Genomic DNA, 14,929 nt, shown 5'->3' with positions numbered 1-14,929 from the left:
ACTTGGCTATGGGGAGTTTACCCGTGGCTAAATCGTGCCGCCGCTGGGTAGAGAAACCGGGTCACTGTTACGCGCGGACGTTTATTCATCGGGCGAAACAAGTGGCAGGAAGGAGCCGCCGTGAGCGCGATAAGACGGGAGAAACGTAGAAAGCGAGACTGTGGCCATGCATAAAGGTTTGAAGGAAGGAAAGTCAAAGCGCGCCCCGGAATCTTTTGGGTAGCGCCATTCTAATTGGGGCGGCCGTTAATTAAGATGCGCGCGCTCGCGCGCTCCCGTTCAGGCAAAGACGTCGTCGACGACGTCGTCGCCGTCGTTGTCGTCGTCGTCGCGACACAGCGCGGCGACTCGACGGGACTTTGTTCGCGAAAATAATGATCTTTCCATTATCCGGCGCTCCGCTGTCCGTCCTTTCCCAACCATTGTCCTCTTCATCGTCCACGTTATCGTCTTTATTGTCCCGGCCGACGTTTCTGCTCTCTCCTTTTTTTTTTCCCCTCATCCGCGGGGCCGTATTCCAGAATAAACGGAAAAGGCGCGCGATGAAAAATGCTTCGGAGATTACGAATAAAGGCAGGGGCGCCAGATTATTTTGAACCGCCGCGTTACTTTTCGCCGTCGTTAAATTCCGTCCCGTCGTCCGCGTTTCCATCGCTCGACCGTTCCGCGGGCGCGGCGTTAATTATCGTACGATCGGCGTGACATTTACGTCTATTTACGGAGCCCGGCTACACGTGTTCGACACCGCCGGCGCGGCGAGAGGTATTGTTACTGAAAAAATTAACTGAACTATAATTAGCGCGAGGCGGCGAGCGATATTGCGTTCAAGTAACAATTGTCCGCGTGGCAAAATAAATTCTTTAAGTCGGCGCCGTTATTGATGTCGCATCAGCGCGACGACGATTCCGCGCCCGTCAAAGTGGCAATAATACTCTCCGGAGTCAACGGCTGGGCGATGGAGGATGCGAGCGGAGGTATAATTTTCGCGATGAGTCGTTCCAAAATGGCTGGGCTTGACATTATATTGACGTACCGGACGTGAGCTGTCGGGCCTAATTTTCACGCTTTACGGCTCGTTTATCGTCATATTGCGCCGCACACGGGTTCGATATATTTTATGGCCGCGTATAGGAAAGAAGGGCGCAGAGCTCACCCCGAAGCACTTCCCCTTTAAAACGCAGCGTGCGAACGCAACCATGCTGAAAATTAATCACACGTTAAAATGCCGCGATCCATCAAGGTCAGCTGTGCTGCTTCTGAAAACGAGCGAGAGATTATTAAAGCGCACCGGAGGGCGGGAGGCGAAGGCTCACTATTGCATCTGTAACGTAAAACGTCTCGCGATGACATCTTGTTATATCGGGAGGCAAAACGAAGAAGGGAATTGTTTCTCAGTCCCGTCGGAGTTACGCCGATCCGTCATCAAATAATACGACTCGATTGGAAATATCGCGCTAATGAGACGCGAAGAGACGCGTCCGAAAGATGATTAATGAAACTCGCCCGTCCCGACGGATGAAACTTCTCGGCCGGGGTTCGTGCAAAAAGGGTTTCGCATTACTGTCGCTCGGCGACAGTAACGAAGTAAAACACGCGCCTCGCTGTTTAAGCTGCGTTGTCATGATCATTAAGTGATTGAAAACGGTCTTGCGCCGTGGCCTGTTAATTACAAAAGCGCGTATCTTTTGTTTTTTTTTTATCTGCTGGCGAGGTCGATTCACGCGGCGCAAAAATTGCAACGCGCGCTTAAAAAAAGAACAAAAAAAAAGGAGAAAGGGTGCGAGAATTTTAGATTGAATTGCACACGAGAGAAGTTCGTGGAGGTTCGTTCGTGGCGCGGATAAGGATTAAAAATGCCCCCGGATCGACTTGCAGACTTTCCGGATTCGTTTGTTGTTCCGCCGCCGCCAGCCGGCACGCGGTGACTCGATGCGAGGCTTAATTATCGCGCCTCACGCAAACTTCTCATTACCGCGCGCGCCGTACTCTCGAGTGTGTCGACGGGTGTGCAATTCGAAGACAGCGATACAGCACATTGGGAGCGCATCGGGACTCATTAGTTGGGGTGGGGCTGTGCCTTACGGGAAATTAAGCGGACCCCGAGACTCCGGGTTAACAAAGCGAAGTCCGCCCCCGGCGAACTAGATATCGCTAATCGCTAAACTCTGATAATCTCGTCTCTCTCGGGCAAAATTGCAGCCACCCTCGAACTGCACGAAAATTCCACCCGCGCTCATTTTAAAGTTACGAAGATTTAATCCCGAAGCTTTGAACTTCGTTGCTACTTTCTACGCGATTTGCATAGCAGGTTTACGACAGATTAGTTTCAATGTCGTCGACGGAGTCACGCCCTTTGCCCTCCTGCCGACGTGCGGACGAACGTGGGACGGAACGCGGACACGACTTCTGGCTTTTCTCTGGCGAAAAATTCCGCGTCATTTTTCTTCGTGACGGAAGCCGACCGTACCGCGGACCGCCGTGGGCTCCGCGTAGATAAGCCTCGGATCGATGAAGTCGTTAACGGCATCGACGGCCGGGCCCATCCTTTAACGCGTCATTAGGATTAGGATCACTCTTGTTATCCCGTTTCCGCCATAGTAACGCGATACTTCCCCAAGATCATGTTCTCAAGGGATATCTACCGGAGAATCTCTGCTCAATTGCTATCCCCGAAGAGATCACGACGGTTAAGTGTAACCAGCTATGAAATAAAAATCTTTCGTCATCGCATATAATTTTTATAGAACGTTTTAAAAATATTTTTTCTCCTTACATATATCTCATATCATATATAAAACATATAAATGCATAATTTTTTAAAATTGCGAACGATGTGCGCAAGATATTTTATAAATATCGTAGATCTGAAATATTTTTACGTTTTTTGGTTAAGTAACTATATCGCAATATTATATGCGCTCAGAATAGCCCAGGAAATATCCATCTTTTATGGACATTTATTCCCTTCAAGATATATTTTAATTATAAATGTACTCGCAACAATGTTAATCGGAAGTTAATATTAGTTCGCTTGGAAGAGATTTGCCAAGAGATTTTAAAGCGCTTTTAATACCGTGTAAAACAAGCGTTCCCTCGCGCTTTCGCGGGATTAAGCGATTCCTCTATTTACCTTTTGTTAACGATTATTGGAAATTGGAACAGAGCGGATAAATGGAGTGATAATACGACAAGGTTGCGCGGCGCGGATTGTCAATACGTCGTGCGTTTCGGGATAAGATTTAGCGTGCTCCGTTGCGTTTGCACAAATGCACTAATCGTACGGCATCATAAAGCCGGATGTATAAGTGTCTGTGAAGCAAGCACGACATTCTACAAATATAAAAAAGAAACTAAAAGTTTTAATAGCACTTTGTATAGTTCTACAGTTCCTGATAAAAATTAAAAAGAGTTCCGCGTTTTTTGTATTAAAAAATAAAAATTGAAAAAATGCCGCGCTGGATTCGCGAAATTAGCACGGCATTTTTTCAATTTTTATTTTTTAATACGAAAAACGCGAAACTCTTTATAATTTTTATCAGGAACTGTAGAACTATACAAAGTGCTATTAAAACTTTTAGTTTTTTTTTTATATTTGTAGAATATCGTGCTAGCTTCACAGACACGTTAACGTATCAAGGCTTGACGTCGATGTCGATAAAACGCCGAAAATCGTTATTTTTGATACGCGTGACGGAAAAATTTGCCTTCTCAACACATTAATGCGCCGTTATCCGACGTCGTCTCGCGTCGAAAACCGCAATTGACTCCGGCTGCGACGCAGTTGCACCATTGATGAGGGTTAATTATCTTCACGCCGCGCCGCGATCTTCTCGCAGTCGGATTTAATATCCCGGTGCGGATGCGGTGCAGCTGCAGAACGATCTAATTCCCGGGGACCGACGCAGTACGTATTGTTAACGCGAGGACAACACCGCAACCGCATACGTACATAGGAAGTGCGTTACGTACTTTGTGTACCTTGGCGGGCGGGATCCGCCAAGACTCTCCTTAATCCCTCAGGCTCGTCGTCGCGGGTCGGTTAATGAAAGCAACGCGGTTAAATGCATGCCGCTTTAAATGCTACGTCGCGCTCTGTCTTCTCCCCGAATCCGGAGACACAACCACGACATTACGCAAATACGCCCGCGTACCGAGATCAAATGGGGGACGTTCTCTTGAACGTATCGCGCCCGCGGGCAAGCCTTGGGAAACAAAAAAAAAAGAAAAAAAAAATGAACGTTATAATTTACCCCGAGAAACCTCGAGGAACTTTGATCCTTTATTCGCAAACTGTAAATAAGAGTTGTATAAATCAAATTTACTCTTCTTGCCTCGTGGCCGCTCGACCCCGGGGGCGGAAAAAAAATTGGAGTTTATAATTTGCGCGGCTTTAAAAAAAAAAAAAAAAAGTTCGCGGTTTTATCCCGTGAAAAAGCTTTAAAGTTACCTTGGAAATATTTAATTAGCCAACAGAGTTTATCCCGAACCTATATAATTTGCGAACGCGTGAGAGGAAAACTCGAATTGACGCCGTCAATGCGTGTCTCTGTCATCCGCACCGCGCGCTGTATTATCAATCTGTCGTAGACATTTACTCGAACTTGATCCTCGCATAAAAAAATAAGAGCGCCGTAAAGGCGCCCGTAACGCGTGTTCGATGAAAAACAGCTCTCTCAAAACCACAGGGAAGCGAGCAATCACGGGCGCATTTCTCGGTGCGTTTATGAGCGCGTATACACGCATTACCGAGGCACGAAACTCTATCCGGTTCTACTTTTATTTTCCTTTTCTCTCCTTCGTTTTTATTTTTTTCTCTTCCTTTCCTCTGTTCCTTCCTTTATCTGAATAATTTTTCGAAGTGGAATCGACGTGTCGCGTCGGCAAAATTCGTGCACATGTTGCATTTCGCATACAAAACGCCACTGTTACAAATACCTTCTTGCAGCAACGCTTTTCTAAATCGATCTCCGTAAAATATATGTATATATATATCATCATCATCTAAATGATTAAGATAATCGATGAGCGTTAATTAAATCGTATAAATCAGTCGCTGGTTAAACAAAAATAGATGCTTTCAGCGCGAGAAATTGACGGTGACGTTTATATCCATTTGACCGATAGAAGATTACGATTTATTTTGGCGTTATTTTTGATTATAAAAAACATCCAAAAACAGACAAATTTATTAAAGTACAATTTTTTTTTTTTTGTTAGTTTAAATCGAGTAGATTAGAAGTCATCGAACTTCGTCAAAATTATGTTTTCCCATCGCGAATATTATTTTTGAAAGACCGATTCTGGTCAGTATCTATTTTCCGATGAGCGGGTTAAACGGCATCACGAAGCGAAATATATTCCAATTTCGCCAGGACTGTTTCCCGTAATGCAAGTAGTTAGTAGAAAGTTAATGTACGGCGCACACTCGAGAATTTACTTCGCGTTCTGGTTTCTCCACGCTAACCATTTATCCTGCTTTAAGGGGTTTGGAAGGGGAAGAGGAGGTCCGCGGTTTAAGGGAAAGTGGATTACCGGAAGTCCCGCTACGACCGTCCCGTTCCGGTCCAATCTCGGCTAAATTCGATCACTGGCTATTCGCGGAACGATAAGGGACGATTCAACGATATAGCTTGCCTTTCGGGAGTGTCGCTTTCTTATCTACTGCCTTTCTCTTCTCTATTTTCCTCCGCTCTTATTCCGCGCGGCCGAGAAGCCGAGAAGCAGCGACGTTATTTCCGCGACGACAGTAACGATGCTAGGAGCAGTCAAATAAAAATCAGTGCTTTCGTTAGCGCGAGACACATCGGGGGAGAACGTACGTATACCCCATGTATCGGAGAAGGAGAGTTACTCGTAACTTTATTCCGCCTCAGCAGCGGTCGTCGCAGAAAAATGGTTTATCGAAGTGCTAGGACACGCCGCGATCAATATCGTCCTTGCAAATCCGATCGTTCGACCGCGACGAATAAGTCGGAAATAGAAAAATCGCTGCGAGATCCATTCGGCCATGCAGACGCTACTCCGCGGTAAATCTATACAGTTCCGGTGCTCGCGAGGAACATGCCGTTCCGTTTCGTCTCGCGACGTTATCGCGCGATTGTTAAAAAAAAAAAAAATTTTATCTCCCATTTCGCGCGCAATGAGGCAGCGGCAGCGGGAAACTGTCGGCAATAGTTCTCGTGCGAACGGAGCGGAATCGTATTGTATCGCCGAGACACAGATGCGAGAAACGCCATGCGTCTGGGTGAATTATTTCTCCCTAACTTGCCCGCGTTGCTTATGCCGGCGCAATTTTAGTTAGCGTCTATTAATGTATATTTAGTGTAAGTAGACTTTGTAATAAGGTGACGTAATCCGACTAAAATAGTCCTCAGTGTACGTACTGCATCCTGCCAGAGTTATAACTAATATTCCGCTCCGTAATTATCATCCTCGCAATCATGTAGCTAATGCGTCTTATGCTGTACCATTATAAATACGCCTGCGAAAGCAAGACGTATTTTTAATACCTTAAAGAATTCTTGTTAAACGTCCGTTACGCGTGATTGCGTTACACACAGGTTACATTTTTAATATACGTGTAGATACTTTTTCTTATTTCTACAGAGAGAAAGATAAAGAGAGAAAGAGAAAAAAATGTTATCTCTTTGAAATTTAATTACCACAAGCGTATGTTTCTAGCGTTTTAAAATGGCTTTTAGACGTTTATATGTCGGCCCAATTATCCCGTGGAGGAGCGAGAGTAACTTTAAACGAGCAAACACGACGAGCTGTGTAAGAATAAGCCACAGGATGTTTCTCCGGCCTGTCGGATTTCGCACGTGAGCCTTACGCGCGGGGATACTTTTTGAACTCATTTTAATGGCCAGGGGTTGAAAGTAGGGTTGAAGTGCCTTCTGCTATTAGCGGGTGGGCGATTAATGATTGGGCTGTGCGAACGGAACATCTGCCTGCGAAATGGCGAGCTTACCGTGGAAATCGTTTAATCCTGTGTGTATCTTATCAGCTAAAGTGCTAACGTAGCCACCGTTTGTTCCGCTTTAAGCGTACGTTAAAAACACCGAAACAGGCATCTCGGAAATTCAACGGAAACTCCTGCCAATTTTTTTTTTTTCTCTCGGTAACTAGAAATGTCTGGCAGGTCTTTTTATTTTTATATAAAAAAAAAGAGAGAAAAAAAAAGAGGGAGCGAAGAAAGAACACAGAGAGTTTGGCACGGAGCGAGTTTCAAACCTTCTCCCTCCCCCGCTGTCGCGCGCAAGTTACTTTCAAAGATGTGCAAATTGCTCCGTTAATCCTAATCGCGGCGTATAACCGGCGTCTCCTCCGGGCGCTTCAATTTTGATCCCGCCTAAACGCGACCTGATTTGCACTGGCACGTATAAAGCACTGTGCACGTGGAAACGCAGAACTTATGTACACACCGCGCTGTGTGAGCACCGAGCATACACTTGCGTATAAACAGACGTGTGTGCTTGCGTGCGGACGTGGAAATCGGTCGCGATGAAATGACTTTGGGGATACATTTCGGGATGCCGTTGAAACGCAAAGTGATAAATTCGGGCGACGCGCGCGAGGCCGTAAGAAAACCGGCGGCGATCAGCGCAAGCCGTCCGTACTGGAATTTATTACCTGCGATCCTTCAATTTCGGAATTAACTCGTCGCGATTTAATTTCGCCACGCCTCTAATTTCTCTCGACGGTGAAATTCCCGCGACGCTCGGGCGAAATGCGAAATGTCGTTTGCCAACGGTTTGCGTATTCGCGAGCCGCGTGACGCTCGATCGGGCGCATATCGCGGCACGAGAAGTGCCGTGGATCCCAAATGGACCTGTAATCGACCGGTCTCGTCTGATGCATCGCGGACACTCGAAACACAATCGGGCGGGAATTATTGCGAGCGCACTAATGCCCAAGGATTGCTCACAATAGAATTAATGCGGTACAACGACGCGGAATTCCGCGGACTCGGCGTTAATTATACATCGTAGTGTAATATAATACGTAGTATATTAAATGATACAGACTGCGTGTATTATAATACACTACGTGTATTATAATTAAGGCGGATATAGTTAACGAACGCTTGAATGCCCCGTCTGTATCCATCTTATTTCGATCCCATTGATCCGACGATATAAACGGTATCCGGGCCAAAGAACTCACGGAGGCAAGACCGCCCGGTATCGGTCCGCCTGCCAATTGTAAGAAAGCTTCCCGACCTCTCCTCGTAATTCTCTCATCGTCCCGCCGTCTTGCAGCTGAATTTAAAGGACCACGTCGGGAGCATAAAGAAGTTCCGCGGCTCCCGCCGTGCCTCATCCGCGAAATATTTCACGCGGAATGGTATTCGTAGCAGTTACGGGCGGACTGCTTTACATAATAAAATTTAACGAGAGCAAATGGACGACAACCTTCCAGTCGTTTAAGAAATTAATCTCGTTTCTCTCCATATATATTTTTTTCTTTCTTATATTCGCGCGTGCTTACGTCATCGGATCGTCTCGCGCGAAATCCTCCGCTATATCGCGCGCGAGCGGCGCGACAAAAATGCAGATTGGTTGTAAAATACAAGGACGTAATTCCTGCGTCGGGCGGGCGGGACGGTGGTTTCCCATCCCTTCGTGAAAAATCTGACATTATAATGAGTTCCGCGGACTACCGCGCTGCGGGGATTACGTCGCGGGGAAAGTTTCCGAGGGTTCTCCTTCTCGCGCTACACGTGTAGCACGTGCTAACGACCCCTGGAATTTTTCTTGCGCTTGACGCGCGCGCGCACGTACGGTGTTTCGTCTTTTATTAAAGCCGGCGGATGGAGAAGTCGAAGATAGAGAGGAGGCGACCGACTGGCGTGCCGGTGAGAATACGTTCGGCAGTTTCTACCCGAGTTTATGGACACCGCCAACTTTATACGTGGCCGCTGTTCTCCGTCTGTCGGCGGTGCCCCGCGTCTCGAACTTCATCCCCGACGATATCCGCGAATATTTACTTAATCCGCCAGCTTTCTGGCGTCGATGGCGCGCGGTTACATATTTACATATGACCTATACATATTCACAACGGGGAATAGCTCGCGTGACTGCTGATAGCGGCGGTGTGTGATTAAACCGAGTAACATATTCCACATGTTACACGGCGTACAACATATCATATTCGCAGTTACGCAAAGGACCTCTCTGCATTACTTACGCCCGAGTGTAAATGTAAATCTTTCACCCTCCCCCTGCTCAATATTATTTCCGTCTCTTTCGCATCGGTTTTTCCGCGGGATCGAAAGTGCACTTTGTTAGTGAAGTATCGCCGAGGAAAGCAAGATGGAAGACGCGCCACTTGACTGGAGCCGTGTCCATCCGCCCTTGCCCCGCCAACTTTTACGTTCCACTTCCCACCCCGCCGGGAAGAAATTCTCAGTGGGAAAGCGGCTGCCACTTTTTCCATCTCGAGGACGCTTCACCTTGATCCAGGTAACCCCCGCGAAGAGTGGCTCTGATCGATGGATTTGAGCTCTCGACTACCACGAGCGCACCCCTCGAAGAAAGCTTAAGTTCGCGCGCGCGCAGCCCCTGCGAAATTTACGATCCTTTCGTTCCTTATATCTGCGACATTTATTTCGAACAACTCTTTCCGACGGTCGGAATAGGTATTTTTGTTCCGCCTGCTTGTCCGACAAAACCGCGGGCGAGCGATTTTCCTTTGAGCCTGAAAATGAATAGGGTCCACGCTTTCAATTCGCTCCAACTTCGCGATCTTGTTCCTGATCATCGCGAAAGTCTTAAGAAAGGAAGGTAAAAAAATCTGCGGCAGCTCTCGTAAAGAGGTAAAGGGAGGAAGGGGGCTTCCTTTGCCTCGTGGAATTCCGCTTATGTTCTTAGTTTCGGCAAAGTTGGCGTAAACAGTTTTGCTAAATGGACCGTAACTCATCGAACGTGGACTTTCTGCATGGCGTGCCGTGCAAAAAGTTCTTTAAGCCGCGAGCCCGGGAGTATATTGCATAACTTGAATTTTTGTATCCCAGGCAGCGGCGCCCGCGAAGTTAACGCGAAACGCGCGAAACTTACAGCTCTCGCGAGTTTACCTCGACCGGGGCTCTTTTTGTTTTACCTCGGCGCGCCGTGGAAATTTTTATGTTCCACGCATGGGTCCGAGACGCGGAGCGAAACGTTCCCGTTTCCGCAGCTTAACTTTCTGGTTTCACTTCAACGAATTAACCTGATTTTTCCGATAACAGGTTTCGTCTCGTAAAAAACCTTTCCTCCTAAAAAAAAAAAAAAAAAACTCTTTGAGACTCAATGACAACGTAACTAGCATCTCGCGCCTTTCATTTCCGTAAGAAATTTCGAACAAAGCGGAAGCTTCCGCGCAAGGAAAAGAAACTTGAATTTCCGCGGCGCGATAAAGTCTCCACACGTTTGCGTCAATTTCGACCGATAATCGTCGACACGCTAAAAAGGCTTTTTATGCAAGCTCGCCGCACGCTCATCGTCGTCGCCGTCATCATCGTCGCCGGCGCATTTGCATCGTCGTAAAGTCTCGGAGGAATATCATTAGGACCGCGGTCGTTCCCATCGACCCGTGAAAATCACCGCTCAAACGTATCGGCCACTAAAACAGTACGCGGCAACACCAGACGCGATAACGGCGTTTCTATTCTTCAGTGATTTATCTTTATCTTTTTCTTTGCTCGCGAAGGTTTCGACACGACGACGTTCTCGGCGCGCCAGCTGAAAACCGCGTGCATTTAAGCCGCAGATTTGAATTTGCGAGGAAAACCCGCTTCTCCACTGCGTCGTTTTATATTATTTCTGTTGCACGCTGCGGTCGTGGGATGGTAATAAAGGCATAAAAAGGAACCGCGATAATTTTATCAGATGCACAGATCGATAAGCACGTCGAAAAAATGTGGTCGGTTTCAGTTTAATTTAAAATATCTTTCGAGCTACCAATGTGCGTTTTAAAAATCACATATATCACATATTACTGCTCGTAATAGCTGGCAGTAATAAAACCGAACTGAGATTTAAAGACAACTATTTTAATTACTCACAGATATAGTTAACGTTAATTATAATAATCCACATCTTTCGCTCCTTCACGAGAACATATGTAGGGCAGACGGTCAGCCAACCAGAATCCCCATCGAATACATAAAACATATCCGGGCGCCGAGTACGAAGCGTGGACGTGCACGCGCTCGTTCTGTTACGTATGAATGTACTTAAGTAAATGCGGTAGGCCCTCAAGTACGGGTTTCATCGCAGCTCTCAGGCAACGCGAACAGATATAAACCTCTTCGGTAATTGTACGGCAAATTTCCCGAGCGTTTGCAACAGCTACAAGGAAGATTTATGAGGATTTTCTCTTTTTTTTTTTTCTTTTTCTCTTCTTTTTTTTTGTATACTAGATGAAACTATGCGCGCGCTATTTTTTAAGAGACCCCAATTACAAACCACGAAAAAATGAATTATACGACTCACCAATCTGCATGAACGTCAGCGGAGTTGTAGAGTTCTGCCGGTGACTGTAACATAAAATGGAAAATATTAATGTTTATGCCAGTATATTAGTTAATAAAATTAATAAAAAAAAAGTAAAAGTTTTTTTCTAATAAAGATTTTATTGAATAGTTTCGGCGTGCGACACTTTTCGGCAGAGTGTTAGTAAGATAATTTGTAACAAATAAATGAAAAAAATTAAATTGTAGAGATCTCAATAATTATTTAGAAAAAAAATTATATTGCCTCTAATTTTTTAACTAATTACCAGAAAATTAACTTTTAAAAACGGTAAAGATAAAAAAAAATTGATTCTTACCAGTGGGTTGCTCCGCCGATGGTCGATGCCTTTCCTAGGCCCTCCTTCTCCTCTCAGCACTGACTACTCCAACGGGGATGTCAGTTTGGTGCTTTTTCGACGAAAGTCTTTCTCTGAATTTTTATCTGAAACAAAAAAAGTTATATTTTATTAGTAAAAATTACGAAAATTAAACGTACAAGTAACGCAGTTGCGTACGTTTCACGTTTTTTTCACGTATTTTTCAAAAAATTCCAGTTGCAAATTAATTTTTTAAGATAGGAAACTAAATGAATTTTAGTTGTTTAAAGAACCGCACTCGAATCGCAACGGTAATTACAAATGCTGGCGGTTCATGGTTCATCGATCAGCGATCATTACAATAAACAAAGGCGCGCCGCCGCAAATTAGCGTCGGTCTGCCGGTGGAAATTCGGGGAGCGATTTTGCCTCATGAATTTCAATGCGGGACCGGCAGTGAGAGCTAGATTAAGATCAGTCGAAATCGGCGGTCGAAATCAACGAAATTGCTAGACTTGGAACAATTTGCTTATTTATGTAGTCTGATAGAATATTTGCAATGTAATGATATCTGCAATGCGTAGTATTTACAGCCGCGGAGCGCGCTCGATTTATTTCTTTCATGCTGCACAGCGATCAATATTTAAAAAAAAAATGAAAAAAATAAGAACGTACTTAAATGCGAGATGAGGCAACATATTTGTAAGGAGTTGCAAATGGAGCAGGTGAAATAATTGTTCGCGCCGGAAAAGGGCTTTATTTAAATAGCCGCCGAGATCTGTTACGTTGATCGGCGAAACAATGACAGATCGTTCGGGCCGGCCTTTTTCCACATAGGCACGTCGCAGACATTAATTACGGAATATTCCCGGGGAAAATCGAAGGTGCGCAAGTGCCACGTTGGATGTTATATAAACAACGGGGTGAGCGAGCACTTGGCTGCATCCCCGAGAGAACTTTCTGTGCGTCTCGTTGTAATAACTCTATTTATTGCAGTAATAACTGCTACCACCTACGTACTAGTTGCCTTCTTGCTAGCGTACAGACGCGGCGGTGGTGAGGGGCGGCCGGGGGTATCGGAACAATCCTCTTATCTGCACAAACGCGAGCTCGACGATATTCGGCCCCGTTAAGCACGCGGTCGAAATACGAGAAAGGTCGATGATACTCAGGCGCTGCGATCCGTATTTGTACTTCGTAATTGTGCGATCGATCGCGAGCTCCCGATCCTTACGGGAGGCCCAGGCATAATAGCGCCCTCGCGTACCCTATATATCAACCGTACGTGTCTAAGTAAGCGATCCAGGATCGCGGTTTGACCGACGGGCGTCGGTCGCGCGCCAGGGATATTCCGCACGAAGGGGCACAACTTTGAGACAACGCTTGAGGATAATTTGATGGATTGGAAACGCGCACGCACGCAATGGACACCGAGGGCACGACAACCCGCTTATTTTTCACCGGGACCAGGCAGCGCAACCGTTTTCCCCGCCGGGGCCGTTTCTCGATTTTATTTTACCACCCCCTTTTCCCGATTCAGACGTTCCGGCCGACGCGAAAAATATCGAGATAGACGCCGAGTGCGCTCGAGCCTCTCTCCGACGTTGTAATTGAATGCACGTTGATTGATGGCTGTTTTAAACAAAAGCAAAACATTATAACTATCACATCGGAAGAGCGGACAGGTGAAAAGCGAGAAGTTGCGAACGTGCATAAGCGAACGGTCGACTCGCGCTCCGGATTGAAGGGACGCGCGGTGTTCCTCGTTCGATCGAGGGGAGCAAAAGGCAAGTCGATGTGTCGACACAAGTATATTTCTGCGTCGCGACGAGCTATGGTGCATAAGGTGGCATTATTTAAGGCCGCGTAAATAATTGCTGAGTAATAATGCTCCAGTTGTGGGTTTAATCTCACACGGCACATCTCGGGAGACGGTGGTGTTTTTATACCCCCAATTCGCACCCCCTCATACATCCCGATTTTGCAGGCAAGCTCACGAAGGCTGAACAGGAATACATTAGGCAGATCTATTTTTCGTGTCGGACAACGGCACGATGTAATTATCTCGCGATCAACACGGTAATTTTAATTCCTGTAATAGTGAGCTTTTAATAATGAGTTTATCGACCACGGTGCGCAGCGTCGTCACGCCACTTTGCCTTCGAAAAAAAGAAAAAAGAAAAAAAAAAAGGAAAATACGCGATTCACTGGCAGCGCGAATATAGGTACGGCACAACGTGCATTATCCGACTGTTTCGCGTTTACCTTTCGCGTCGATACGGATCTCTCGACGTCGGAACAACTCCTGGAAGTCTCTGCTTCCGGGAAACTGCCGATTCTTATCCGAATGAGGGTGGATTATGGCCACCATTTCGTCGACGCGCGGCCTATAAGGCATCGCTGGTATCGGTGTGACGTTTATTAAAGCGTTACGACGCAACTTTATTGCGTCACCGCGGTCGCGTCTCTCTGATTTTTATTGTCAATTTATACCGCCCCGCTGTATGCAAATGGTGCGCCAATACCGAACGTGACGGGGTATCGAATTCACCGAACTCGTTGCGATTGTCGCAAACGGGGGAGCGTCGACCGGCTCCGCAAGAATGTCTACTCCGCCGACGGGAATTAATGCGCCAATTAACCGCGCGCTCTCATTATTCCGCGAATGCCCGGCCGATGAAAAACTCGCCGCGGCGAAGTATCGTTAGAAGCGAAGTACAACGCCGTTATCCACAAATTGCTTCATCGTACGCGGTGCACGCTCTCTTCGCGAGACTACCAAAGTGATATTAAAACTTTTTTATTTATGGATTTTCAGTAAATCTCTCTCTTTCTCCTTTCCTCCCTCTCTCTCTTTCTCGAACGCCTACCTACGTGTTCAAATTAACATTTTACTACTTCGAGAGGCAGTTCCAAGTCCTCGGGCTCGGAAGATGTAAGTGAAAATAAAAAGGAGCCCCGCCAAGTTATTTTTCTTCGTTTCGCGAATCTGCCAGGTTACCTGAGAATCAATCAACGGTGGAATACGAAAAACTCCGCTGGCGGTATATCGTGGCTACGTCGCCTCGTCGGCGCATTGTCGTCGCGTTCATCGATCCCTTCGACAGAAATTGGGCTAA

At 46.3% G+C, this 14,929-nt stretch overlaps 1 long non-coding RNA gene across 1 annotated transcript; it reads right to left on the bottom strand.

Annotated features, from left to right (window-relative positions):
* Positions 1 to 11,474: 11,474 nt before the first annotated feature.
* On the bottom strand, positions 11,475 to 13,584 carry LOC139104572 (uncharacterized). The gene is made up of 2 exons (XR_011546053.1): positions 11,812 to 13,584; positions 11,475 to 11,518 (listed from the first exon to the last, which is right to left on the bottom strand). It is a non-coding gene; the product is annotated as an uncharacterized lncRNA (long non-coding RNA).
* Positions 13,585 to 14,929: the final 1,345 nt, after the last annotated feature.

This window comes from Cardiocondyla obscurior, linkage group LG08 (genome assembly GCF_019399895.1).
Source record: "Cardiocondyla obscurior isolate alpha-2009 linkage group LG08, Cobs3.1, whole genome shotgun sequence".
Classification (NCBI taxonomy): Eukaryota; Metazoa; Arthropoda; class Insecta; order Hymenoptera; family Formicidae; genus Cardiocondyla; species Cardiocondyla obscurior.
Note: the sequence above shows the minus strand (reverse complement) of the source record. Positions and strands in the feature narration are given on the sequence as shown.